We start from the raw sequence: 26,336 nt of genomic DNA on the forward strand, positions 1-26,336 counted from the left end.
AGCCTGGGAGGCTGTTGCTGCCTGACTGCCCTGAGCAATTTATAATTAACAGGCCATGATGTACAAGAGCAGTATGGTGAAGGAGGAGGTGGACTTTTCAACCACTGCAGTGAGCTGGTTCCTCTCTAAGGCTTAGCAGCTACAAGTGAAAGCAGGTGTATGTGCCCTCAGGCATAGACAAATGGTTCTGTGATGGGCGCCCTCTCCTGCCCACCACTCACGTCCAGCAACAGTGGTGTCCCCTTCATTAGCAAGATCCCAGCAGGATCCTGGTGGGGACCCGGTGGCACGTAGTGCCTCTGACGGCAAGTGGCTACGGCTCTCCCTCACCTGCTGCCACTGCTCTGCGCAGCAGGCTGTCCCCAGACCAGAAAAGAGGGATTTGTGTGAGCGGCTGGCCCACCTGGCATGTGCTGTGCAGCCCAGTGTCACACCTACCCACATTTCTGGCTGGGATCTTTGGACAAAAAACGTGGTAGTCCTACTGCAAGTTTTAACCTTGAGCCACTGCACTCAGCTCCTAAAGGTCCAGGAAGGAAAGGGTGCAGCAGTACTTCCTATCTGCACTCTCCTTACCAAGCCAAGATCATGCCAACTAGATAATCTTTTTTTTTAATTTCACATTAGCCTATTTTTAAATGTTCTCAGTCCTGGATCAGTCTTTCTGGGAAACAGCTCCACCATCTAGTGATGTCCCCACCGGGAGATTTCTGTCAGTAGTGTCATATCCAGGGTCATTAATGCCAGCTTAGGCATCTTAGCCTATGTCTTTGGAATTCCCCATTTTTTCCAGCATTCATCCCTCGTGACAACACCCTACCGCCTAATTCACTGTATATTTACAGTTTAGCTCTTCTGTGAACAGCTCTGTTGTGGCTTCACAGCCAGAAGCCCGCGAGCGGGCTTGTGAGAATGTGTACGTATCCTCACCCTTTTCTTACTCTCGCAGCTGAAAGACTGTGTTGAGGTGATCGGGATGAAAACAAGAGGATGAAATGTAGCTGTCACCCTCAGGCATGAGGGCAAGGAAGGCCCAGGTTTAAGCTTGGGAGGATGAGCTATGAAAGGGATTTGAGAAAAAAAGTGCCCAGTTAGTACAGAGGAGTTAAGGGCAGGACTGGGACAAAGGCACCGGAGATGCAGGAGCTATCTGCCCCTACCACCCTACTGTATTTTCAGATTTATTGCTTTCTCTAATACTGTTCCCTCAGGCTTTTGAGGAGCTCCATGTAAAGCTCAGCAAAGCCTAATGTCGTCGATCTCAACCCTCTTTGCTTTGATCCTTAGGAACATTTTGTCAAGTTTTATACTCCCTGGGCACCAGGGCCACTGCCCAGGCCAGTGACTCCTCTTTGCACCCATACTTTCTGACGGGCTGAGCTGCTCCACTGCTCCTCGGGGATGCAGGTGGACAGGCCTGTCCAAAATGCGCTTAGACAGTGCCCTGCCCCACAGCCTGGGTAAATTGTATGCTACAGCCATGATATTTATTATTTTCAAAACTAATGATAATAAAACAGTTCCAGAAAGTCTGCAGCAACTGACTACCACCTATAAGAGTCAGTAGAGATGTAGTAATAAATAAATAGAAGTATTCCAGGAATTTTTTCCTCTTTTCTTTCATTTTTTGTGATTTATGGTGTCAGGAAGCTCAGTATATTTTCCCCTGTGCCTTTGTGCTGGCTGCCTCCCTAACTCCCAGGTCCCCTGTGACTCCAGCAGCAGCAAACGCGAGATCTGAGGCCTTTCCTCGGGAACTTCTCTGCTGTTTCTTATCTGCTCGAGCGGCTCAGCTAGCTGGGGAAGGGTCTGCACAAACACACGCACACATTCACACACAGAAAAGCTCTGGGTCTGATGTAATTTCGTTGACTGCGTAGCTCAAACTGCAGCTGGGAGCCAGGCCCAGGGCTTTCAGCAGCGATAGTTATCTCCACTGCAAGTCATCAGCCCCAAGGAGCAAGCGACCGTCCCCGCTGCGCACGTGGTGGGTGTCCCCACGCCTGCCTGCCTGCCGCCAGCCTAGAGCCCGCCTTGCCGACTTGGCCACACTGCCTTCGCGCTCCCGCGCTGCAGCAGACGCGGGCTCCTTTACCTCCAGCCCCGGCGGGCAGTGGCAGGGATGAGCTGTCTCCATGAGAGGGGCAGCAAGAGTGGGATGGAGGGCAGGAGGCAAGGAGCACGGATGGCGGCATAGGGAGTGGATGGCATGCATCCGCCCTCGGCTGAGCATCCAGAGGAGTAATTCTCATTCCCTAGGAACAGGCTCCCTGACCTCAAAACAGTCATGCTAGCTGCTGAAGTGAAACAAATTGCATACATCTGCATATGGATATGCCCAGACTTCCTGTAACTGGAGATGGCCTCAAAGTTTCAGTGCAAAGTTTGGGGTGTCTGTTTCTAATCAAACCTAGAAAGACCTTGAGTTTCATATTGTGAAGATCTCCCTTACAAGGAGGTAATGTGAGTATCATTGCACCCATACATGCCCGACAGGACCACTTGGTGCCTCCTTCACTGCTTACGGCTCTGTCCTTGCTCTCATAGCAGTAGAAGGAGGATATTTTCTGTCTTCCCATGCTGATACCCTGCTCTCCTAGTGCCTTGGCTGCCTGCTAGACCATCGGCACTTCCAAGACCTTCCCTGAGTCACCCTGTATCAGTTGCCAATGGGCAGGGACAGCCCGTGACAGCTGGGCACATGGGCCCCCATCGTCATACTGCTCCTTTTCAGGCAGGAAAGCTGCCTGCATCCCCAGTTTACCTGGAGGGGAAATGCCTTTCTGATCTCACTGTGTCTGTCCGGGGAACCCCATGGAGGAGGAATGGGATGCAGGAAACACAGACCATACTGCATGTGTGGCTGCACTGTGAGCCCCTGAGATGTCCAGGCAGCACACTGCTCCGCCGACACCCTTGCTAGAGGAAACGGGCATTTCAACCACGCTGTCATGACATTTGGATTCACAACTCATATCTTTCTTTTTTTTTCCCTGAAGTGTGCTATTTTGGGAGGGTGGTGAAGTAAAATCTTCTCTATGTACAGTCTTAACTATGAAATTTAATTTAGTGCGGTGTCAGCTTGGTGCATCCACATAGCAAGGGGGAGTGGAATGTTTCAAATACACAGCTTCAGGCTCAGCTGGAAATGATAGGTCTCCTTTGCACAGCACATACACAACAAGCCGTGACTCCCTTGTGACAGACTCTTTCACATAGATCCTGTGATTGCAGCCCCGCAGCCTAAGAGGTTGGAAGAGCTACACAACCAGCAAAACCCAGGGTTGCAGGCAGCACAGAGCTGTCTCCCACAGGCTCCAGGCAAAAAAGCCCACAGGGTCTTGGCGTTGCTAAGGTACTGCTCTAGTAGCATCTCGTCTGAGCCATTATGGTCTCAGTGAGGAGCCCCATGCTACCTCAGCCCCGGGGCAGCTCCGAGAATAGCCTGGGACACTGGGACACCCACCGGCACACAGCAGCTCACAGAGGCTGCCCGCTGGTGGCCAACCCATGTCCAAAGTGAGTGGCACAGGTGGCATGTGGCTGCGCCAGGCGGTCTCTCTGCTCCCACACTAAGTGGCATAGGGGTCTTCTGCCTTCCCACCCAGGTGTGGGCACAGGGGTTTTCTCCCCTGCCCATTCCCAGATCCCTATGGCCTCCTATGCTGGCCATTTCATGGGGCTTCTCCCTGCCTGCATAGCCATGGTCTGACTTCTACTTTTCATAGCAATGATGCTTTTTTAAAAAAAACCCAAAACCTCTAGTGCGGATGTTTAAGAAGGTTTTTTTAAATCTAGTTCTGGCTCTTAATGTCATTCTCTCAACTCTTGCTTAAATACCAGTGCTAAAATTTTGTCTAGATAGGGTTTGGGCAGTGTATTCTACATTTCCTACCAAGGAAGATTTGCACCACAGCCCAGCCAGCACATCTCCAGGACTTGGCCAGCCGTAGTAACCTTATCCAGTCCTTGTGATCTTGCCTTAACACATGCTGAAGCCATTATACTTGTTCCCAAGTTGTCTGTTGCAGCCCTCTGCCTCCTGTCTGTCATTGCAGCTTAGCAGTCAGCACAGGGCTATCATTTAAGAAATATCCACATTTTGGGTTATACAGGATAAAATGGAGCAGCTGGATTTTAGATATACAAAGGCCCAAATCTTTAGGTTTATTCCCATTCAGGGAGTGAGCTCTCTTGAAGTCTGCAGATGTAGAGTAGAGTTTAAAGATGGAGAGAAGACCCAGAATTTTGTGACTGAATCTGAGCAGTAATCAGATACTTAATCATACCTTCATTCTTGGGCCCAGCTGAAGTGTAAAACTGGGCAGCATTCATCTCAATTGCACCTGGTAGAAGTCTACATAAGATACAAGCCATATGCATCATTCTGGAAGCTGCAGTTACCCTGGCTGCTAAGCAAAAACTGGTCGAAGCATCTCCATTTCAACTCTGGATGAGAATGAACACATCTCCTTGTGTCCAGCCTACCAGCAGTTCCCTTGAGTTTGCATAATGCAGAGCTCATTTCTGTATAAGTACACCTGTCCATTTATCCCAGCCAGGGAGCTCATTTGGTTCATCCTGCAGAACCTGAAGGAAAGCTGGAATATGCTCCAGGCAGCTCCTCTGTTCATGGTACGTCATGCACTGACTTCCCGCTGTGCTGAGGAGACCACTGCATGAATGTGCTCGTCTGCACGGACGCCGTCCATCTCTGCTGAGCCCGACCAATGCTGCTGGCACTGCTTCTCTGCTGCCTGCAGCCTTCTGAGGCTCTACAGCAACGGAGGGAGATAGCGAAACCTGCAGACTAAAAATAGCTGTGAAATACCTGGCCACCTTGGGGAGCTAGTTACAGACAGAGCAAAATCCTACAGAAAAGCCTATTCATAGAAGAATGAAAGGGGGAGAGGAGTGTTTCTGCTTGCTCCTCCCGACAACACTGAGGCCCCCTCTCTTCAAGAAGAGAATCATTTTTCTGAGCAGAGCATATAACAGGAGTGCCACTAAGGCCTAGAGCAGAAAAATCTCAAAAAGTCTTTCTGTTCCTGAAAGGCAGTCTGGGGACAGTGCCAAGGGTGCCACACAGCACCAGTAGGTCCACAGGCTTTTGGTGGCCCTGCAGCCAGTGTATAACGTAAGTCACTGTCTCCACTCCACGTGCCTCGGAGATACTTCCCTGGGAGTCAAAACCACCTCAGCCCAGGCTGCACTTAGACCATCCTGTGCCCGGCTGGTTATGTTCCCCTTGAGTAAGTCACTGTGTGGGTTTGGGGACAGGCAGCTTGATAAATATTAACGCCAGTGCTGCTGAGAAGTTAACGTCACAGCAAGCCTGGGGAACATGTGCATGTGTGTACGCGTGTGTGTTATTTGCTTGTGGAAGTTGCTGTTCCTCTTGCTTTTTTTCTGCACTAGCTTTTTTTCCCCCATACAAACATCTGCTTTTGAGGGCACATATTGCTTTATTGTCTGATTAGCTGAATTCACACACCCTGTGGCTACTTGGGGAGAGCTCAGCACCATCTGTACAAATGCAACTTGCGCTGCTTGCTCTTCTTTCATGTTATTTAAAGGACACTAACAAAACTGGTGTTTATATAAACAAATCAATTCTGAAAACTCTGCATAGAAGCTGTGGCTAGAGCAAAAAGGCACAGTTTATGCCCCAAGGTCTTCTTCATGTGGCACGCTCATTTGAACAGCAGGAAAGAGCTGACTAGCAAATTTTGAAGGCACAAAATCGCTTCTAGCAACCTGCTGTAATTGCAGCTCAGTTTCTGGCTCCCAGAATGTGATATAGGAAAAGAGAAAGAGCAAGAAAATGTATTGCCATTGCCTCCACGGGGAGAAAATGAAACTGCTCTGTTGGCTTCCTCACTACTGAATGTGAAAGAAGATTATTGTTTATGCCAAATATTCATAGAATCATAGAATCATTTAGTTTGGAAAAGACCTTTAAGATCATCCAGTCCAACCATTAACCTAACATTACCAAGTCCACCACTAAACCAATTAAGGGTAGAGTAGCAATTTCTTGTTTCCTGGCTTGGTGGCTGGATTATTTATAATGAAAGTAAAAACTAGGAATCATTAAGATTGGAAAGGGCCTCTAAGATCTGATATCAGTCCAATCATCAACCCAACACCACCATGTCTACTAAACCATGTCCCAAAGTGCCATGTCTACATGTTTTTTGAACACTTCCAGGGATGGTGACTCCACCACCTCTCTGAGCACCTGTTCCAATGCTTGACTACCCTTTCCATGAAGAAATTTTTCCTAATATGCTATCTAAACCTCCCCTGATGCAGCTTGAGGCCATTTCCTATTGTCCTATCGCTAACTACTTGGGAGAAGAGACCAACACCCACCTGAGGTTGGTGAGCCTATTCTGAGGCTGGGCATCTTGGCTCCCTCTGAGGAACCCATGAATTTCTTAGTCATCTGGCTCTCTCCTCTCTGACACCTGAAGTTCTTCAGTGCCTTGAGGAATGTGCTCTGCTGTGCCAGGATCAGCCACAAGATGGCTTTTTAAGTGACAGTGGAGGGAGGTGACAGTCACCTCTGTGCAGCTCAGTGGCAGCCAGACCCTCATTCAATCCCACATAGGCAGCCCCAGGCTTAGGGATGAGGCTGGTCAGCTATGGCTTTTCAGCACGCCAGGCTACATGCCTGCTTGAAAGTATGACAGTCAAGATGGGTCAGCTACTGCATTTTAAAATGTATCTTTTATTTCCCACTGTAGGCATGTCACAAATGGCTGGGAAATAGCTGTGGGTTTCTGCTATGTCCTACTTGTGTCTCCGCCTAAAACAGTGCATGTGAACCAAAAGCCACCTAGTACCTCTGAGCTATCACCAGTGCCTGTCTGCCAAGGAAGATGGACAAGGCAGACAAGGATCAGAAGGGGGCTTAAAAAGGCTTTCAGTTTCCCTTTAGCCCTGAATTTTATACCTTTTGGATAATTAGTCTACTGCTTCCAAAGCAGTCCTGCATTGCCTTGCCATGGCCATGGTCACCTGAGGGTCTTGGCTTTTCTCAAGTCCCTCAGAACCAGATGTGAGCACCTAACTGCTCTGAAGACCTGGCTCAATACTGAATAAGACAAAATATGGGAGTTCATAAAGAAAAAAAATAATCCACATCATTAATAGAGGACAAAGTATTGAATGAGATCGTCTCAGTCGTAAACTCATACCTACACACAGGTCAGTGGCTGTTTATTGGGATTTAAGCCCAAAAGGGTCCTCAGACACTTGGGTAAATGAAAGGCAGAATAGGCAGCTGTTTGCTGAAGACTTTCATTCTCCACGGGCAAGCACTATAGGCAGCTTGGGGTTTTGCATGCCCTGATGCACTGACCCAGTGTGGGGCCTCTGTCCCACTCCCGTCTGAGCTGAGTGTCACTAACTGGCCATCAGCATCTGGGGCAGCATCTGCCCCATCTGCCCGTCTGCCTTATTTTAGGATCATCCGGTTCTCTCAGGATTGTGTTTCCTTTAGAAAATCTAGATATAGCAAGGTTGCTCCTTCCCTGTTTGGAAATTATGTCCAGCAGAGTTAGATGAGGAAAGTGTTTAAAGTAGCCAGGATTCAACCCCCACCCTGCTCTGAGGCCTTATAAAGTCAGGCCCTGTACCTGCAGCAGGGAAAGGTGAGTGCTGGGGAGCTCTGGGGCTGATGGCAGGCAGGGCCAGTGGAAACACTGAGGGTTGTTCAGATGTGAGTAACAGATGAGGGTGATGCAGGGCTTAGGGCTAACCTCTCAGTCTGAAAGGAAGAGCATAAGCCTCCCCATCGGATGCAGATTTATGTATTCATCTTAACCTCAACCATGCCCTTTGGCCACTGCAAGGATCTGAAAAGATCCCTTGCCTGAGCACTGCAAGACAAAAGGGGGCTCTTCACTGAGAGTTGTCATCTCCTCCAGAGCTTTCCCCCTCAACCAGTCAGCACCTCCCTCTTCCCCACAACACACCCCGGACATTTCCCCTACAATTTCCATCCAAGGCTGGGTGCCAGGTGAGCAGGGCACCCGCTCCGTCAGGGCGAGAGGGAGGCACAAGGCACAGGTGCAACCTTCCATGGTCTCAATGCGTGTTGCCTTCCACATTAACCGCACACCAAGCGAGGCACCACCAGCCATCGCATATGACAGCAGATACAGATCAGCCACTGAGTTAGAGGACAGCGGGGGACACTCCTTCCAGCCGGTGGGGAGGGCTGGTGAGGCAAAACCGCCTGAAGGGAGTTGAGCCTTGCTCTAATGTCTGGCTATGGCACAATTTAATTCCCTGCTGCCAGCCTGGAGAGTGATTCACCCCATCCTATGTGTCTGTGCCTGCCTGGACACTGTTCACACCATCAGTCGGTCCATCCGTCTGTCAGTCTGTCTTTCTCTGCATTCTTCCGTCTGCCTGCTTTGCAAAAGCAACCTCTTCACAGCAGAGGCAGCAATGCATTGCTGAAGTTCAGCTGCCTCCCAGAGGTGACTTCCAGTTGCCTGTTTTGTGCTGCTGGTAACAGGGCCGGAGCTGCAACCTGAAATAACTGGCAGAGCAGAGGGGCAGGAGGAGGGAGACTAGAGCCATTTTGTCATGAGCTGAGCAAGAGCTCAGCTGCCTCTGCATTATAGAGTCCTGTTTCAAATTAGTGACAGATGAACTTCAAAAGGCTTTGCAGGCACCAGCCGGAGAGGCATCTGAGCGGGCTCTGCCTAGCTGAAGCAGCCAGCCTGCGGCCCTAATCCAGCAAAGCGCTGCAGCATGTGTGTGTCCCTGGACTACCTTTATGCTTAAAGTGTAGCGTTATGTACTTCAGATGGGCAGTCAGACAAGCCCCAACAAATCTGTCCAGCACAGCTCCTGTGCTGCTTCTTGTGCTTCCCGATTTGGGCCCCCAGGTGCCCCCATGGAGAAGAGCTGGAGACTCTGAGTCTGGATGAGATGCTGCAGCAGCCCCATTGCTACCCAAGTATAGTGCATCTCAGGGGGATTTGGGTGCTACCATTTTTGCTTGGAAATTGGAAAGCAGTAGTGATGGGAAAGCTGAAGTAAAAACAGGAAACACCCAAAGTTGGCTGAACCTCTCTGAACCACAGAAAGGGTTGAGTTTAAATGTTGGGCCAAAGTTTGGGCCAGGTTCTTTAAGAAAATAGTTCTGCTGTTCTTCAGTTTTATACAGCTGATTAGTAAAGAAAGGCCCAGATGAGGGAAGAAAAACATTCAGCCTTCCCCAAACCTGCCCGTTCTTGGAAGCACAGCTAAAACTTATTTCCATTCTGACAGCACATTGCAAAACTCAAGGCCGGCCAGGTCTGGGAACTGCTAATGTTCCTACGAGAAGTAGGCTTTTAGAAGTATTCCAGAAAGAAATTAGGTTTCTGGCTACCAAACCTACCAGTTCACAGTCACTGGGGGTGACAGGCTGGCATCAGCTTTTGCTGGCAGAGAGAAAGAGGGCAGCAAAATCATGAACTGAAGCAAGAAGCAGCACAACCAGACTGGGAACTTGCCAACCAAGAGCAAAGACAAAATAACTAACAGCAAACCTCGCAGGGGCAGGTTGTTTCCCCCAACCTCTACAGCCCTCCTTGCTCCATTGCTCAGGTCACCCACTGCAAAAAATCTCCCTGACACGAGGTCAGGAGACAGGGATGGTGCTGCAGTCCTGCAGAGTTTTCCTGCTGAGGAGAAAGGGGAGGAGGAGAAAGGGGAGAAGGAGAAGCCTGGAGTCCTGACAGGATCTGAGGGCACCAGCCACCCCTGCTAGCCAGGGGCTGTCGTCCATGGTCCCCATGAGCCCCCCCATGCAGTACAGGAGGTGCATGGTGGTCTCAAGATCTCACTGACCAGGAGAGCTGTTTCAAGGTATTGGGGGGGGCATAGCTGTGCTGCATGGCCTGGCCATGAAACGCAGCGTGTCTACCCAATAGCTGGGGAGAAAGGGCAAAGAAAGAAAAATCCGCCTAAGACTGACCTGCCTGGAAACTGCAATTGCCCCTTACACAGTCTAAACAAATATTTACTTAAATTACCCAGAACACCCCAGTCTTCTTATATGTATCCCCAAAGAGTGTCATAAAATGTCTACAAAAAGGACTCCATTAACCTCTGCTGCCCTGCGTTAGAGGAACATATTTCAGCTCCAGTTAAACCGAAGTTTAATAAACTCTTGGCTTCTGTAGGATCCCTCCAGCCTCTGCAGCAGCCAGCCTTCCCCTGCCCTATCCTGGCCGCAAGTTTATGGCCACTGCTGGCATTTGCCGTGAAGAGCAGCCGCCAAGGTGTGGAACCATCAGCACCGCTCCAGACTCTGATGGGAGCCCACAATCAATCGTGGGTGCTACGCTCTCACACCTTGTGTTTCTTTCTGTTGGGGCCATGGGGAGGAGGGAAAGGATGTTTGAAACTCCCCCCCATTTCTTCTCGGCCCCAAAATCTAACCCCCAGCTTAGTGCACTTTTGTCTCTGGAGGGTTAGCTCCACATCCTTCATATCACAGCGGAGAGAAGGTTCCCCATGGGAGCCAGGGTAATCCAAGTCTTTGGAATTATACCAACCACTGACACAAGCTGCTGTGCTCAGGAAAATACTGGGAAACCCTGCGTGCTTCACAGTTTAAGTGCAATGCTTTCTTCAAAAAAAAAAAAAAAAAAAAAATTGCAGTTCAATAATCTCCTCTTAATGAAGTTTTACCAACTTATCAAGGAGTAAAAACGATACTACATGGCCAATTACTCTCATGAGACATTTGTACAAGAGCCCAAGCACATGGTTCACAAAGGAAAGGGATGAAAATGATTTACAGAAGCAGCGAGGCAAAGGTTTATTGATAATGAGGCACTAAGAGGAAATGGGATGAATGTGCCTAAGATTCCTCTGGTAAATGAATAATGAATAGTATTCGCAGCCAGCAACTTACGTTTTTCATTTTGAGTTGAGAATAGCAAGATGCAGGGCAAATGACACTTATTAAGAAAATAGGTAGTACTGAACAAGGAAAGCATCCACAGAAGTGTGCTCTTACTTGCGAAAGGGGAGTTGTGACTTGCTCAAAGGGTTAACTGTGCTTGTCAAGTAATTCAGAGCGCTACACACTCGAAGGCCTGAGAAGGGGGATTCCATTTCACTTGAGGACTACTTCACCTTGCAACATGTTTAGTTGTCACCGGGCGGGGAAAAGAAAGAAGTAGGTTTGCGTGAGTCAAGAGAATTTGACCTTTACTTTCTTCTCCACCCCTGTGGTTCACTTCTCCTGCCAGACTGCCCATGCCCAGTGAGCCGCATTCCCACAGCGTCCGCCCATCCTGCATGTGCTCTCCAGCCACTCGACCCTGACCACTGAAGTAACAGGGGTCTGGCCACTGCATTTGGTGGTGACCGAACGAGGCCAAGATGTGGATCTCTCACCATAACCCACAGCACTGAATCCCTTTATAAAGCCACTCTGGGACCAAATTTTTCTGGGGACAGACTGGACCAGAGAGGACATTTGCCCCTCATGCTGTTGCAGCTACGGATGTGCCTGGAGCTGTATGGCTTCACCGGTGCTGATGGACTGCAGCTGCCTCTGCCAGTTAGGGGTGGCTCCCGGCTGCTCAGCACCATGATTACACCCTATGCAGGGACCAAACACATCTATGGGACACAGGAGGATGAGCAGTGAGAGCACCATGCAAATGGCTTTTGTGCCTTTCCTCCTCTTTCTTTTCTAAAATATTTCTTGCTTCCTGGGTCTTCGGGTCATATATACTGCATCCCTACTGCTGGTGAGCAGTTCTCCATCTTCTTCTCATCATCCAGTGTGTGAAGGCAATCCTTACTTACTGCACAGCATCCACACCCTGTTCAGCAGTGTACTCTGAGTTTCCCATAGCATTCACGGAGCCATATCGGAGGGTTGCACAGAGATGCCTGAGCCACAACGAGCCCAGTGAGACAATGCACCACTATTGCTTATGTTGTACAGATGGCAAACTGAGATGGAGAGCCACCAAGTGCAGAACAACTGCTCTGAGATACCTAAGCCTGAGTTTTAAGAAGCACTTAGCATTGTCTAATATTTTTGCACCTTGGAGATGAAGGTCCTGTTGGCCTCAGTATGCTTCTCAGATACCCTGAATAATGCAATACCTTTGTATCTTTGCATCTTTGCCACCCAGTCCTAAGCCCCCATTCAGTCTGACATGACACACTCCCCAGTCTTCAGACACATCCAGATTTGTTATCCCAGCCTTCTGCTGCTTCCCCAGATACAGCTTTTCTTGTGTCTGTAGTTACATTAAACAATGTGCTCCCCTACTTTGCTTGGGTCCAAGGAAGGCTGGACCATCTACTGGGGTAAATGGCCACTGCAAGAAATGAGAGTTCAGACCTGGGTGGAATCATGCCCAGAACATGGGAAATCTGCAGTGTAATTTGGTGTGAAAATCAAAGCTGTTGCTACTGAGTGAGTGAGAACTACAGCTCCTTGAGGCTTGTTCTTGGACAATTTTTCAGAAGAAAGGCATGAAGCACATTCCCTGCCCAAAGCCCATCTCCACTGCAAGTCTGACGTTCTTGGTCCACAGCACAGTGCACCAGAACTTTTGAAAAAACACATTGTCATTTTTTTTCTGACATGGAGAAAACAAAAATGTGCTTAGTTTTAGCTATGTTCTTGGAAACAGCTTAATTGATTCAGATGAACTTTAAAAAATCCAGCCAGAGGCAAACAACTGCTGTGGGAGCTTTTAGGCCAAATTGTTTAAGTTTTGATTAAGTTAGAAACAACTGGAGGCAGGATTTTGGTAGGAAGTGTCAGACAGTACACACAAACAACAGTGACTCTGGTAACGCACTTCCTAACAGTGAACAAAAACATCATGAATCTTGGAAACAATGAAGCTCCTGGAGCACCACTAATTCTCAGCAGAACTGGATGACTACGTGAAAGAGGATGACCATGAAAATCAGCCTAAATTAAAAACTGTATCCACATCAGCTGAGCTCGTGCCCACTTTTGTGTTTGTTTCCATTTAGCATTCCAGGATGGGATCATATTGACATGAGTGACTGCAAAAGTCAAGTAAACATTAGCAAATATTTACAGAAATCATCTTTAGGAACTCATGAAAAGGAGTATTTGCCCCAGAAACCTACTTCTGCCAGTGATGCTCATCCAACCAGGGAACAGAAAAGACTCTTATCTCATGTGTCCACCGTGTACCTACCTTCCACTCGCCAGCACAGCTCACCTTTCTGCTGCCTACTTCTTGCACCGGTTGATACACCAGCACAATCTGCTGACCAAAGATTACTCGGAAATGTCATCCTAACAACAATCCTGGCTGGATCCCAGACAGACCTTGGAAAATCATACTTTGCTCACAGACAATCTGCAAACATAACATAAGGGGCGTTTGTTCCTCCTGCCCCGTCTCCCAAAATACTCCTTTAGGGGAGCCCTTGTTTAGGGATATTTCTGATCTACATGTGGGTGTCCATGTGCTGACACAGCCACCAGCTCAGAAGGGCTCTGCCTAAAGAAGATGCCATCCCCATGCCAGTGCCACAGCAAGAGCTTTGGTGTTTAAAACTTGCCTTTTCTAGCAAGGTGGAAAGCAATGGGAGGTCTTAACAGCACATGGAAAGAGTGACTGAAGGCAGGATGGCCTAGAGAGTAGAATAAAATACGCAATCATAAAACATAGGCTGGAAACAATAGATGTCGAAAGCGCCAGTCTGAAAGGTATGTACTGTTTCAGAGTTTCCTAGCTGAAAGTAAGCAAGACCCCTTTCCAGCCACTCCATCTTCCTCCACTCTTTAGCAATAAGCCTATTTGCAAGGGTCTGGAAAGAGTGAAATTTGGGAAGAACAGATAAATGCTTCAGTTTCCAATGTCTGAGGACTCCTGGCATTAGTGGGGCCACCAGGCACCGGCTGGCCTCCACTTCCCAAAACAACCCCAACTCCTGAGCTCAGAGCATCTGCAAGGAAAGCAGCTGGGGGCTGCAGCAGCTTGCTTTCTCCTTCCTTCTCATCTCAGACTAGGCTTTCCATACACTGTCTTCTTGGATTTACTATTTCATCATACATGTGGGTCATGATTTTGCAGACTTCACAAGAGGCGAACATCCCTGTACCGGAATGTGTGATTTCTGCTGCTATTCATTTTGTTCATAAGGCTCTCGGGAGAAGATATAGTCGGACGTAAATAATGGGGCTCCAGGCTACAAAACTCCTTCAGTGAACACAGTTATGAGGCTGTAACTTCCAACAAGCCAGGGTTTTAGAGCCAAGGTTTTAGTGCTGGAAGAAACTGTGGAAGCTCTCCATCCTGAAGAAGGGCTCAGAGAGCCCCTGTGCTGCGCCTGCCAGTACCAAGAGGCTTGCCTGAAATTAGGGACTCTGAGTATTTGCAGCTCATGTCTTCTGTTTTCCAAAGCAAAGGTGCAGCTTCCCAAATCAGTTTACATCACACCGTTCTTCCCCATTGACACCTCCTACAGCTGATGAAGCTGAGGCTTATAAACAGGGATAGCATGACTGCTATACAGTTCAACCTGCTTCAAACTGTAGCAAATACTGGACTAAATAACCTTCCCCTGTAAGTAACTCCTTTGTAAAATAACTCCCAGCTGAGAGCAATGGGGGATGTGTGTAACTTTGTCAAGAGCATGGTCTGACATAAACAGAAAAGAAAACTTTGGTGCTCCATCACCTGCCAGTAGATGGACTGTGATGTTCAGATGCTACAGTAAGAAGCTCTATAGATTATTACCAGCCAGGGACACCCTGGAAGCCTGTCATGATGACACACCATGTCAAGATGACACCCTGTCATCTCTTTATTTAATGGGTCTTGGCCCCGGGAGAAAGCTCTGCCAGGAGATCTGGGGGCTGTGGAGCAGAGCTGCCTGCCTGGGGAAGGGGTGGCTTGGCACAACGTTGGACATGACAGGATGAGGAGTGGGCAGGGACAGCCCTGCTGGGCTCAGCCATGGTGCTACGCTGCTATGACTGCCACAGCGCTGGGTTCCCTGCTTACCCCTGCCCCCTGCTCTGGGCGTACCTAGCCTGCTCTGGGGTGTGCTTTGAGCAGTCTTTGGTGCCTTCATCTGCTGGTTTCATTGGCTTGCCCGTGCTCACACTAGTGTATCAGTACTTCTGGCATGACGCTGAGCAAAAGGGAACTGCTTTGCTCACCACCACCAGGCACCCCTGCAAAATGACCCCCTGCTCAGCCTCCTGCCAGTGGAACCCAGACCCATGGACCTGCTTCATCTCAGACATGCAGGGAGGAAGAGTGTCAGAGCAACCAACTTAGCTGTTTACATACTCGCATTGCATTTTCCCGTTGGGCCATTTTCATAGAGCCAGCTTGGGCTGACTCTGCTCCCGCTGAGATGCCACTGCAGGCTTTCAGCTGCTGCTCCCTTTCCTTTTGACCCCCTGGGAAGGAGTTCTCAGCAGAGTTTTTGGTTTTAATGAAATCTGTTGGCTAAACCAGGTCATTCCCTCTTTTTCCCCAGTAGGGAACTAATTTCTGTCAGACTCAACATCCACAGCTGTATTCTTGGCTTTCAGGACCCACTCAGTTCCCCTCATAACTCCTCCTGGGCCAGGACCCACTGGCCTCTTACATGCTAATGCATGTATGCGGTCACTGCTACACACCATGGTTTACCTGGCTTTGGGCTCCTAATCTCTCCATCTCCATGGGATGTGGAATCAGCCAGGTTCCTACACATAAGCCTACATCAAGAAACGTGCATGTTGCCTGAAGCAATACTCTCATTTGTTTTTCTCTAGAAAAACCCAGGCCGTTCCACTTGATTTTTGCAGAGTCCAGCTAGGCCAGCCCAGTGCATACCAAATGGCCCAAATTTACGAAATTCTTGCAAGGAGTGTGCTATGTTTCCTGACTAATGTCTGAAAAGGAGAACTGGGATCAGACTGCACTTTCCCTTTCTACTTCTCTGAAAGTCATTAAAATCAACAGAATAGACAAAGGGCTGGATTAATCTGGGTCCTTTTGTCATTCTCTTGTAAGGTATCTGGGGGGTGATTCAGTTGCCCACTCATAGATTTTCGGTGCCGTGCAAGACACACTAGGGTCTCTCAGGTGCCAGCATGGGGCAGGCAGATACCAAGGCCTTGAAGAGCAGCACTGGGAGACCAGGCAGTGTAAATGGGGGCATGTAGGCCAAGCATCATGCAGTTGGCTCAATGCCTCCTCCCAGCACCAGCCAAGCTTCTCCTGTCCACTGTCCGTAGGATGCTGGGTGTTTCCTATTGCATTTACTAGCATCTGACAAACCTGCCGAAATACTTTGGCCTCAAAGCCTCTGCCTTGTTGCACACTCTTTGTGTCTAGGTCCCCAAATATGGTGAAAAATTCATCCCTTAGAAGCCTGGTTGCAATCACAGCCTCTTGGTTCCTTTTTGGGTAAGCTTCAGGCCATTTTGTAAAGAAATCCATAGCTACCAACAAATATTGTCTGGCAGATTCCATCTCAGGCAAAGGCCCAACAACATCAACAGCAACAAATCACAGTAAGGTCCCCGGAAGACACAGCTCAGTAGGGCTTCTCCGTACCTTTGGGGACCCGCTTTTGAAATACAACCCATGCAAGAAATGCATCACATTTCCTGTAGTATTTTTCCATCATCTGTCTGCATTTTCCTCGAAACCAGTTCTCTCTTGGCTTGACTAAGGATTTTGCAACCTCAAGATGTCCAGTGGTTTTGACATCGTAACGAAATCTCAGAACTTCCTTTTTGATGGTTTCAGGTATAACGAGCTCTCATGAATACTCATAACCCATTGTTTTATTTCCCCATCTCCTATACAGCATTTCATCTTTAAATTCCAAACTTTCTCACTATGACCAGAGAGCTCTTACCCTGCTGCTCTGAAGAGAGACTATATTCCAAAGCAGACACAGTTGCCAAATGAGGGGTTTTTTCAATCACACCTTTTTTTGATACCAGGAGCCTTTTGGAGGGATGCTTTTAACTCCTTGAACTCTGCTCTTGTAAACCTACATCTACTGGATGAAGCAGGAGCATTTTCATTCCTGCAGACTGTGAAAGAAAGGAGAAAAAAAAAGGATGCAGTCTCAATCTTTTCTTGGTCTCCTGCTGAGGGAGGTGTCTGTCCCAAAGAAGGCATTTGAATAAAGTGTTGGCAGAACGAGCATTTGGTGACTTTGGTCTCATGTCAGTGCTGTCCTCACCACACAAGCACCCCAGCTGTGTTCAGTGGAAACTGCTTCAGCTCTGAAAATGCCCAGCTGCTCTCCTCCGGCCACTGAGATAGCTTTCCCTTCTTACAAGGAGCATGTGGAGCTTTTGTAATCTTGGCAAGTCTGCAGCTGAGTCTCCAGCAGCAGGATCGGTGCCCCCAAGGCCAGGCAGGCTGACAGTGCCCTGCTCCCTTCCCTTGCATCAGGGAAGTGCTGCCCCATTGCCCCCGGCTGCAAGTTCTCCCAGGGTGCGTTACACCTCTTTTCAACAGGTCACCTCACTCTGGGTTCAATTTCAGGTTGGCAGCCTTGAGCTCGCGACAGCCTGCTTATAAAACATTATCAGTTCCTATTAAAGGGTTTACCACATGCCAGGATATCCTCAGCTATAACGGAGGGATTGGATGGCTGGCCATACAGTACCTGCTCTGTTGGTCTCTTGAGCGAGGGCTGCCTTACACAGGTAGTGGGAGACCCACGCTACAGTCTGCTGTGGACTTGTCCTAACATGAAAGCCATTTTCACCACCAGATACCCTCAGTGGAAACCAAAATGAACCTAGTAGGGCACATTCCAGATATTATCTATTAAAAGTAAGGCACAAGCACCCTTTGATTAACATATTATGTAGCAAAGCTCTTGCTGGCCTTTTTTGCTAACCAGGACAACAGATGAGGTCCAGGAGCTGGCTGCAACCTCAAAGAGACAGCTCAGGGATCTGCCCATGGATGTGGGAGTTGCAAACAGATTGACCAAACCTCTTTCTTTCACATCAGCCACATCAGCCATGTCTTTAAAGGAAAACAACGCAGGTTGAAAGCCCTGGTGCTCACTGACCAGGTACCAACCACAGTGATGTACATGATGAGTATTAGTTCATTTCCCACCTTGGCTTCACTGAGCATTTTCCTGGATCTCAGCGGTCCAGGCTCCCACAGGCATTTCTCCCCAGCAAGGACACTTTCCCCAGTCCCCTGTCTTCCCTCATACCCATTTGGTCGCTCCATTTTGGACTGTCCCATCATCTCCCCCTCTGTCTAGTTTCAATTAGCAACTGCAGTAACTGAACGAGCATCTGTGATGCCTATAAATTACACATGCGATAACCCTTCTCTTTCTGCTTGGCTTCCCCCATAGCCTTCCATCTGAAGTGGACCGGACCGCTGCCAAATGGAGGCAAATAGGTTGTCCAATGAAGAACTCAATTTTTTGCCACCAAGGCCAAGGAAAAGGGGATTTCCAGTACAACCAGCCACAAAAGTACCCTTCCCAAAAGCAAGCTAATTAAAGGCTGCAAGGGAAGTGGTGTTCTCTGAACACCAACTTAATACCCAGCCGTGGGCACCACAAAGCCTTGCTACAGCCTCAACTCTAACTTAAAACCAGTATCACCCAGCTTTACATGCACAGCTTCAGGTCCCTCTGTTTCCTGAGTTGAGTTTGAGCCTTTCAGCAGATTTTTATGAGGCTCTGTCCTGACTAGCCATATATTTATAACCCTCTCTGTGGATATTTTGCCTCCCCATCAGAACTTCACTTAACTGAGCCACTGCACTCATGTTTGATGTTGTAGCCAGTCCCCCATTGCTCTCTATCCTGCCTAAGTCCCTTTTACTAATAGCTTGAAGTGGTATGAACTGGATGGAAATAATCTTCTCTCTAGCACAGGACCTTATACCTTCATATATAAAGCAACCAGCTTCCCTCTCTTCCAGTAGCAGCTTTCCAACTTCTGTTCAAGGGCTGAAACGCAATATTTAAGCTCCACCATAAATCCCACAGCTTCATGGAGTGTTTCTGGCCTCCTGTAGAATCTGCCTAAGTGTCTAGCAATTGGTCCATCGGCTATTTATCTTGGAAGTCCTCACTGGCATCTGGAGACGTGAGGAACACAAAATGTCTGCAGGTCCTCTGCCAATTTAGGTGGGTCTCTTCTTCCTCTTGCCTTCTAGCATTTGGCTGTGTCCTGTCTAGCTCAGACTGATATCTGGCTCCAATCTGCTTATGAAGGTTCAGACCAAATCTTGATAAGCAAGGTTGTGTCTATAACATAGTGCTTGCCACAGCTGTGCTCCTGACTCCGCTCCAGGATGAGGTCTGGGCATGCACTATCCCAGGGAAGGCTGGAAAAGAACCACACAGTGCTCCAGGAGGTCTCGCAGCCTCCCAAACTGGAGACCAGCACTGCAGTGCAGGCTACGGAGCGTAGCCCTGCCCCAGCGTTTGACCTTAGGCTCTTCCCTGTGAACAAGTGCTGCAGAGCAAGGCTCCGTCTGGCTCCTCTTTCCAGCTGGCCACACGGTGGGAATGGACATGCATCAGCCTCCCATGGGGTCCTTTCTCAAGTGGCATCACTGGGGCTGGAAAAACCTGATGCTGTGGGCCTCCCTGTGCGTGTGTTACAGAGCACACACGCTGGAAACGGCCAGTCCTATGGGTGCCCCAAAACCTGCCTGGCAGACCCAACAGCCTGAGACCAGCTCCACGCCCTGCGGGCTGGTATCCTGGTGAGCCTTTGGTTTCCTTTTTGAGATGGTTTTCTATTCTTTCAGAAACCTTGCTGTGGCTCAGGCCTCCTATTAATTTTCAGGCTGAACAATGTTTTCCCGTTTCCCCGTTTCCCCTGTTTTGTGAAACGTCTTCTGGCCTGTGTCACACGTTCCCCAGCACCTCGCAGAGTCAGGGTCTTGCAGCTGGGCCTTCGGATCCCTCTAGGCACTGTCCCAGCACAGAATCATTCTCTGAAGGTTTTCGACCCTTTCTGGGAAAATTCCTGATATTGCCCTCTCTTCCTGTGCACAGTTTACAACTTTGTTTCGTTTTGATTTAACTCTGGTGTGGATTCCTTTCACTTCCACCGCTCCTGAATAGGTTAGATGTCTGCAAGCACCTTTGTTATCTGATCCTTTTTGCGTCAAAAAAATTAATACAGTTCCCCGTTTCCCTCTTTGGAAACTGCATCCTACCCTGACAACAGTGTTACCACTCCAAACTGAAGCAGTCAGCCAATATCCCAAGTCCTGAGGAGGCAGTTTCCAGTACAGGGAGGAACTGATGAGACCCAAGGTATTTGTTTTATGGAGTGGTGTTTGCACACAGAGCACTATGTCTCTGAACACAGTAGCAATCTGATAGGAGTCATTTCAAGACATTACAAGTTTCTTTTATTTCCCCCAGACAGAAGCCTGCCCAAAATATTTGTCCTGTCTCTTCCTCAGGTTCCTTATTTCACGTTGATAGCACTTCTCTGATGGGCCTTGACTTTCTCTTGACTCTCCCTCTTTAGTTTTGCAGTGTTTGCAGACTTTTACTGGATAAAGGTGGTTGCTAACTTCATAAGCCCCACAGAGTTTTCACCCAGCCTCAGCGTACAGCATATCTATCAGTGACTAAGCCAGATTACCTTTCAGGCTCCATCACCAGCTAAAAACCCACTTGCTTGACAGCTAATGAACACAGTTCTTGCTAATAAAACATATATTTAGAAATAATACTGATTCAACCATCTGTTTCCAGCAAGCAGATTAACTGCATAAGGATAAACCCTTAAACCACATCTTCACAAAAAAAAAAAAAAAAAAAGTTATCAGATTTTAGTTAGCATTTAACTGCTGAGTTAGGCGATGCAATGGTCTTCAATCACTGCAGATAAGGACAGACCATAGCTCATGACATACCAGCTTGTCATGGCTAAATCCTGCTGGGACCTGAAGATAGCAGCTACTAAATATTGAATCACAGCTATTGTCAACAGAGAGATTAAGAATTTGATGCTTGTGGATTCATACTTACATAGTCCATAAAATCAGTTGCAGACCACCTTCCATAACAGTGGTGAGTCTGCCACTGCTATCACCCCTCCAAGATATCTCCTCTTCTTCTTCCCCTGCCTCTTCTCATTCATCTCTGTTCCTTCCTCCCTCCATCCCTCTCCCCTATTCCTCATTGACTTATCTCTCTTCGATCAAAAAATGGCCCTGGAAGTATCGTGGTGATCACAATTGCTCTTTCACTTCATGCCTACTTACGTGACAGTCAAAATATGAAGGTGACGTGCAAGCATGAATGAAAACACGACCAAGCAGGATCACCAGTACATATAATAGCGTTGATTCATCTCAACTGACACAGAAAATAAAATGGAGGTCATTTATTTAATATATGTAAGCAGCTTTCCTCCTTTACTTACGAACTTTCATTTACAAGTTGAGGCAGCTGAGACACGTAACTATGGTAAATTAGTCTAACGCTTTATTCATATGAAATGTTCCCATCCATCTCTTAGTAAATGATCCTGAAGTCACAGGGGTCCTTATATTAGCTGTGTTACTTCTCAGGCTTCTGCTAATCCAGAAGTATTTCTCCTTTCCTTTTGAAAATGTATCTACATGAGAATATTAGACGTATGCTTTCCAAGCTGACTAATGATTGAGATGAGATTTTTTTTTTTCCAAATATGTAGGAGTAATACCTCAGAAACACATGACTTTTGGGGCAGGGATCTCTCAGCATTTTCTGAAAAGCAGTGACCAACCCTTATCTTTTTTTGGCAGATGTAGGTTGCCCACGCTGGTGAGTTGCTTTTTAAAGATAAGACCATTCATGTGGATTGACAGGTTGAGTGTATTTTATGTACTAAGACACCTGAGCATATGAGAACACACCAGTTGCTGCAGCTTCTTGCACCCAATAAGGACCTGGCCGTCAGGAAACCTAAGTTCAGTCCCCTCCAAAATCAAACACAGGACCTCTACTCCGTGAGTTCTCTGACTCGAGCAGTGGGCCACTTCTCCAGCCTGCTGAGACCCTCCTTCTGCCGGACCCACGGCCCTGGGAGGATCACACTGATGCCACTGAGTGGCGACAGCTTGACCTCGCACAAGCCACTCGCAGGTCCTGAGCCTCAGTTTTTCCAACTGCAAAATGGGAAGAAAAGTCTCTTACTGCCCCAGGATGCGTCACACTTTCTACCTGAGAATTGCTACAGCTACCCGAACGCCCTGAACAAGACTTAAGGACTCCAGGGAGCGAAACTGGCTAAAGAGCTGGGAACCAGGGTGACCGAATGGACAGGGCTGTGGCTGGAGGTGGCCTTTAGCAGCAGACCTTGGCTCCGAGCCTCCCAGACACCACCTCCCTCTTACAAGGGAAACTCATCATGGCTTTGAACGAAGGGCTTGCAAAAGGGATAAATCTCCAAGATCTGAGGGATTGAAGTCTGCGCATTAGCTCCCCTTAAACCCTGAGTGCATTTAACTTGGGAGGTTAGAAACCACAGCCAAAGAAATCTCTTTTGATTCACAACTTGTTTTGAGCAGTCACCCATAAAGCAGCCAGTGAATCACTCCAGCCAGTTAGTCATGCAACCACACTGAATGTATGCTCAAAAGGCAGCACAAAATAAACAGCCTGCAGCTCCAGATAACACACACACAGCTCATTTGCGCTATCTGGCATCAGCATATATTGTTAATAGCACTCCTACACCAAACCCTTAGGAAAAGACGCACTCGGTAAGCATCTCCAAATCTCTCTCCCCATCAGTATTTTTCTCGTCTGCTTCGCACTGTGTTGCTTTCAAAACAATTAAGACTAGTAAAACTTTTAAGACTCTTTCTCTCTCTTTCCGCACCCTTCTTGTTGCTGGTAACGTCCTGCTGGGGTTACAAGCGTGCGCTGCAGAAGTGTAGGGCTAAAGCGGAGTTAATCCCAATCAGCAGCGAACAAGTCGAAAATAAACAGCTCTAGTGCGAAAAGAAATCTTCCTGCAAGGAGGGAGCGGCAGGAATACAGGGGGAGGGAGGCTCCCGGTCCTTTGACACATGAGTGTTATAAACAGCTCGGGTCAGGAATCCTATAAAAGTCTCCAGCCAGATCTACCGTCCAAGTCAAGGGAAGCGCAAAACATCTTTGGGGAGAGCCGCGAATACATCTTCCTGCGCAGCCGGGGTAAGGAGCGTGAGCCCTACCTTCGCGTCCTGCTCCCTGAGGAAATCCCGCAGGTTTCCGCGGAGGAGATCCCGCACCTCCGAGTGTCTGTTCAAACAGAGGCTTAGCCAAACTCCTGGCGAGAGCTCCCTCCCCTCCCTGGGAGGGTGCCGGAGCCCTTGAATGGCAGATCTGGTGGCCCTATTGTGGAAAAGAGAGGGCGATTGCCAGGGCGGCGTCAGCAGCACGCCGGGAGCCGGCGGCCGAGCCTCGCCGGGCAGCCGGCCCTGCGGCACCCGGGAAGGGGCCGGCCCCGCCGCCCGGCCCCCTCCAGCTCGGCTCGGCTCGGCTCGGCTCGGCTCGGCTCAGCTCAGCTCGGCTCGGCTGGGCTCGGCTCGGCTCAGCCCAGCTCAGCCCAGCTCAGCCCAGCTCCCCGCCTTCGCTGGCTCCGCTCGCTCCCGCTTCTCCCTGATGCCCGTCCCCCCCTGCCCCCGCTTCCCCACTCGCGCCTCCCTCCCGCATTCTTCTCCCCTTTATACTCTCCTGTCGCCCCCCGCGGGGATCGGGGCAGCGGCATCTCCCCATCCCCGCCCCCCCCCCGCACCTCTCCCCGCCGGGGTGCGGGGGGAGCCCGGGCACCCCCCGTCTGCCTCCCCGCCGGCGCTTTTATCGGCGGGAAGGAGCCCGGGCAGGAGCCGAGGGCCCAGATCAAAGCTCGAGGTGGGGGGGACACAGGACCGGGGCGGCCGCCGCAGCCCTGGATCCCCCCCAAAGCCCTCTGCACCCCGCGGCCGGGCGAGGGGCAGCCGCCGCCCCCCGGGCCGGTGGCGGAGCCGTTCCCGCGGAGGTGCGCAGCGGGGCGGGCGGAGGCCCGGGGGAGGGGGCCGTAAGACCCCCCGAGGCCGGGGGGGAGGCACGGCATCGCCCGACGCGGAGGACCCCCGCAAGAGTCCTGGGGAGAGCACACGGCCCCGGGTGCCCCCTCCCGCCCCGGGCTCGGGGCTGCGGCTGGAGCCGGGGGAAGGGGCAGATGCCGCCGGTGCCCCCGGCGCACGGCGAGCTCCGCAGAGCCCTTGAGCATCGGCGGGGGCTCTGCGCGGCGCCGCGGGGAGCCCCGAGCGCCTGGCAGCGAGCGGTCTCTCCCGGGAGGCGGAGGGGGGACCGCCGGCGAGCTCGTTCCTGCCGTGCCTGCAGTTCACATTACATCAGGGGGAGGAGGAGGAGGAGAAATGCATTAAAAGTGTCAATTTAAAAAAGCACGCAGTGAGCCTCTGATTCCTACGGCAGTTGCTTTCTGCACTTCTATTAATAACGCACTTTAGGCTGCACTTTTTATTTGCTCGCTAAATAAAAGAAACGGTCGTTATTTGCATAACCCGGCACTTAAAGAATTTCCTCTGTTAGAGAAAGCCCGTTTCCTTTCTCCTGTCTCCTTTGAGCAAACATCCCCATCACATTCGCCTTCACTCCCCAAAGGATTTGTTTTCCAGCCCGTATTTCTAGACAGCGATATACGTATATATTTGTGTGTGTATATGGGTATACGCATACATATGTTTCGAGATATATGGCTTGCTTCAGCTCCACGCAGTAGAAATAGCAAGTCAGATTACTACAGCACGTAAATCATTCGAAAGCTTTTCCCCCTCCTAAGCCAAGATATATAACCTGTTCTGAGGGCTTTCATTTAAGATTTCGGCTTTAATTGCCGGTGCCGGTCTGCGGGATAACCGGGACCCCTATTTACGGCAGGGAAGCCGCGCGAGGCCGCCGGCCCCTCGGCAGGGCGCAGGCGGGGGGCGAGCGGCGGGGCAGGGGGGGAGCCCCGCCGGGACCCCCCCCCCCCCCCCACCAAGGGCCGGGCCGGCGGCCGCCGCTCCGAGGGGGCCGCGGGGAGCCCGGCCGGGAGCCAGGGCCGCCCGGTGCCACCGGCCGGGCTGGAAGCGCCTCGGCGACCGCCGCTCGCGTCCTCCGTGTATTTACGGCCGCGGCTCTCCCCGGCCTATATTTATCCGTACAGTGCGATGGAGAGGCTTAGATCTAGAAATAGAAGCCGAGAGCAATAGATGGCAGGCACGGGCTTTTTATAACGCGAAACGACTTGTTTATTAAAGAATTAAAATAAAATTAAACAGAAAAAGGGGGGGACGCCCTCTCCCGCCGGCTGGCGGGGCGCCGGCCGTGCCCGCCGCCAGCCCGGGCCCCGCCGCTCCGCGCCGGGCTCGCCGGGGGCTCTGCAAGCGAGGAGGGGAAAGGCGGCGGCGAGGGCCGGCTGCGGGGCCGGCGTGCGGGGAGCGGCGTCCCCCGGCAGCGCGGGCACCGGCCCGGGCCATGGGCCCGCAGCAGCCCCGGCCGCAGCCCCGGGAGCGGGGGGAAGCCCGAGCGCAGCCCGGCGGGAGAGCCTGCCGTTTTGTCGGCCTCTTGGTTTTTTTTTTTCCTTCTTTTTTTTTTTTCCCCCTCTTTTTTTGGGGTGTGCTGTTAGTTTTTAAATTGGGGGACTTACGGGCACGGCGTCCCACCACCCCAGCATCCTCCTCAGCCCCGGGGTAACCGGGAACGCGGGGAGCCGGCAGTCCCTCCGCCGCCGCCGCCGCGCTCCTTCCCCTTGTGCGCATCGCGCACGGCGGTACCGGCACCGGAGCGGCCGCGGGGGCTCGGCGGGAGGCAGCGGGGGCAGCCGCCTGCTCCCCGGCTTCCCGAGCAGAACCCTCCCGCAGCTCCCCGGGGTTGCTGACCGCGCTTGAGCTCGCTGCGGGGAGAGAGGACGGCGCGCAAGATCTTCCCCCGCTCTCACCCACGCCGCGGGTATTTCCCCGGGCTCGGGGATTTCCCGGTCCCGGTCCCTTCAGCCGGGCGCGGGGGTTCCCGGGGCACAACGCCTGCGCCCGGCGCGGTGGGTTTAGCTGTTTGGGAGAAGGCGGAGAGGCGCCTACGGGTGCTGCAGTCGCTCTGCGAAACCCCGATCGGGCTGTTACGAGCGAGTCTCTCTCTTCGACCATTAACCATCACTACTGTTATTATTGCTATTAATTATGCTCGCGGATCCATGTGTCTCTTATTACAGCCCATCGTCCCTAGCCACATCACACGGGGCTCGCAACGAGCGCGGGTCTGGGCCGGGCCGGGTCACCCGCCGCCGACGCGGGGCTCCCGCTGAAATCGAGCCCAGAGCC

The 26,336-nt window shown here is 50.5% G+C and overlaps 1 protein-coding gene across 1 annotated transcript in view; it reads right to left on the reverse strand.

Annotated features, from left to right (window-relative positions):
* Nucleotides 1-26,336, reverse strand: part of ALX4 (ALX homeobox 4) — a 40,512-nt gene that overhangs the window by 11,677 nt on the left and 2,499 nt on the right. The gene's annotated exons all lie outside the window — the stretch shown is intronic.

Source organism: Pelecanus crispus, chromosome 6 (genome assembly GCF_030463565.1).
Source record: "Pelecanus crispus isolate bPelCri1 chromosome 6, bPelCri1.pri, whole genome shotgun sequence".
NCBI classification, from domain to species: Eukaryota; Metazoa; Chordata; class Aves; order Pelecaniformes; family Pelecanidae; genus Pelecanus; species Pelecanus crispus.